Below are 3,332 nucleotides of genomic sequence, written 5' to 3' on the forward strand. Positions count from 1 at the left end.
TGTTTTCATCCAAATGTCACTAGATTTACCTTTCAGTATGCTCATTCTTCTTATCGAGCACAATTGGATCGTTGGTACCTGCTTAATGGACAATAGTAGGAAGAATTTGTATGTGACTTGAGGATAGATTACGCCATGCAATTATCATATCATTATCCTCTTTTGTTATCTTTGTACTTTGGGCAGTCTCTCTGTGATCGGCCTCTTACTCATGAGGTTTCTTGAGATATGATTGCCAACATTTTTCCGTCACTACTAGCTCACATGCATATTGATATGGATGTTGCATGGTATTGCTTTATCATGAGGGTGCGAAGTTTATTTGTAATCATGGCACACATTATATGTGGTACACTCGAGGGGATGTTGTTGATGCAAAATAGACTTGTCAACGACTGCAAGAATTGGCGGATTTGCGCCCCCTGTCTAAAATTGAAATGGAAGATCTATGTGAAGTTCATGTATGTATTCAAAAAAATGATAAGTGGAAAATTGCTAAATGGCAGACGCGTGCCCATCAACAGGCTTTTATGGATAAAGGTTGTGCTTTGAAGCAATTTTTTAAAGCATCTGCATCATACAAGGGTAGGTCTCACAATCAATTAAGCGGGTTATGCTTCCCTCGGGTGCTTGGACTTCTTCGAAGCACGAACTTGTTGATGCGATGGTTTCACATATTATCGACAGATCTTTGCTACTCCTTCTCAACCATCTTCGATTGTTTGCCATGTGTGTCGATTGTTGCTTTCTTCTGTTTGTTTGATCCTATCTTTGCAAGATGCACAATGCCTTGAGGATCCTTTTTATTGGTTCTGAATTGCATAGTGCGTTGCTTGCACTGGGCCGTTGGCGATCTCTCGGCTGGGACATACTTATTGTGGACTTACTATTGGATTTTTCCTCTCCTTTTGGGATGCTCTTAAACAACCCCTATTTTTCATGATAAATGGAGCATGGAGAAACAACATCTGCCGCTATCATGTAAAGAGGGTTTACTTAATTTTTTGCCTAAGCAAGTGCTTTGTGAGAAATTCTTTCATTGACAGCCCATTATTTTGATGCCGGTGGTTTACAAGATATTGCCTAAAATGCTTGTGCATCTCATTAAGGACCGTCTAGTTCTGGGACTTCATCAAGCTCAGTATGGTTTCATTCCCCACTGGTGCAGCCAAAGTTGGTCCGAGCTGGAAAGTGGTATATGCTAGGCAAAGGTTGCAGATAGATGCAATGCAGAAGGTTAGGGCAGGTACCAAGGTCCTGGGTAGCCAAAGGGTAGCGAAAATGTATGCTTAATGTGGATTTTTTAAGGCCAAAAGGGCTAAAGGATGGTCTAGATGGGATAGCAGGTAAAGGTGCCTAAAGTGCCAAGTCAATGCTCCGGAATGTAGTGTTTGATGTGCTCTAGAAGCCGGTCCACACGGCTCGTCAAACGAAGCCCTAGTGCTCAAGATATTGCAGGGGACAGATGACCCACGCATATGTCAGCTGATAGATGTGTAGAGCTCAAATTATGGAGCATACCCGTCTTTTCGGATTGCTAATCAGAGCTCTGGATATAGGTTATGGCCATCAGAAGTTTTTTCAGGGGCCAATTATGGGCCAAGTCGACCGCATGGGGAATCATGCCATATGGCGTCTTTTAAGCCTCGACAAGGTTCTAGAAAGATGGAGGACATCACGTAAAGATAGACAAATCAACAACCTGTCAGTTGGATGTTCCGTCAGTAAGATACAACGAGTCCAAATTGGCAGAGGTGCTAGAGACTAGGATGCAAATAATCTTCTCAATTTTTTGCGGCTTTGGATAGCGAGCTCAAGGGACAGAGATATTTAATTTGCACGGCCTGACACCGACACGATGAGGATCCATCACGACTTTGCGGCTTGGCCATCAGGTATGGGAGCAGTAAATGGCAACTATGGGAAGCAAGGGGGAAAAAAGGTTCTTTTGAGGGTTTTTTTCCAACCCACCCCAAGAGGGGAAGCCCTATTGTGTTGCCACGTGGCGGGTACAAACCATACATGCGAGCAGTTGGCTAGACAAGGTAGTGTACTTATCCTGGGAGATGAGGCGCCTTAAGGGTGAGCAAGAGAGGGAGGCGAGCTCCTGTTTGGCGTGAGCTATGGTGGGGGCGGCCGAAGCTGCTGCGCGGGCTGGTGTTGGTCGATGGTGGTGCCTGCGTGGCATCAGTGGTGGATGATGTGGCATAGCGCCCAATGGGGCCGAGTTCACAAGGGTGGTAGTGACCCCAAATCTTTTGAAGCACCCCCCCCCCCCCCCCCCCCCCCCCCCCCCCCCCCCCCCCCCCCCCCCCCCCCCCCTTCCCCCCAACACACATGCACACTAGCGATGTTTCTAGTGGTAGGGTAAGGGGCGCGTCCCATAAGAGAGAGAGAGAGAGAGAGAGAGAGAGAGAGAGAGAGAGAGAGAGAGAGAGAGAGAGAGAGAGAGAGAGAGAAAGAGAAGTCCAAGTCCAGACTGCAAGGAGCCCAAAGGGCATCCATTTCAAAGGGAGACCAAAGGGACCGCCATGTGCAAGCAGAAGTGGTCAAATGGGGCAGTTCAAGAGAGGGAGAAAGTCCCAAAAGGGATCCAAAGTAGATGGTCGAAGGCCATCCAAACCTAAGCCGGTCAAAGGTGGTCAAAAATCCGGTTGAAGGGCGGACCAAATGGGAAAAAGAAAGAAACCCAAGGACGACAAAGCCAAGCCAAGCCAAGCCAAGGTGGGCAGATGGAGTGCAGATGGGTCAAAAGCCCAAAGGGCCAAAAAGGTAAAAAGGGTAAGGTTAAGAAGAAAAAAAGTAAAAAATAATGAAAAATTCCAAGGGGCACTAGCGATGTTGCTAGTGCACCCCCCTTTAAGAGCACAAGCCAAAAGAGAGCAGATAAATTGAGGCGGCTCCCCCCTTCCAAAAGATACCAGATTAAGGTGCCAAATGGGCCAATTAAGGTACAATTTCCAAAACTGAAGACCCCCCACTATAAAAGTCAACTTTTAATCAAATTGGGGGCTTTTTTGTGCCGTTTGAAGCCTGTAGAGGAGATCTCTTTGGCAGAAGCGTGTGCCTGTCAAATCCCTTTGTAGTTTTTCTTGAAAATGGCCATGGTGATGGCATTGCAAGCTCTGTACATGCCTTTTGAAGCATAATCAAGCCACTCTTGCCCCATTTTGTTGTTCTTTCCCCTTCCCCCCCTTCTCTTTCTCCTGCTCTTGTGTCTCTTTGCGGTGCCAGTAGTGTGGATGTATGTGCCCCCCCGAATCGTCGGTGTTTTGTGTGAGAGAGTGAGATTGAGCGGCTGTGTATGTATGTAAGGGTGGAGAGCGACTATG

The sequence above is a fragment of the Adiantum capillus-veneris genome, chromosome 10, assembly GCF_014529385.1.
Source record: "Adiantum capillus-veneris isolate H3 chromosome 10, ASM1452938v2, whole genome shotgun sequence".
NCBI classification, from domain to species: domain Eukaryota; kingdom Viridiplantae; phylum Streptophyta; class Polypodiopsida; order Polypodiales; family Pteridaceae; genus Adiantum; species Adiantum capillus-veneris.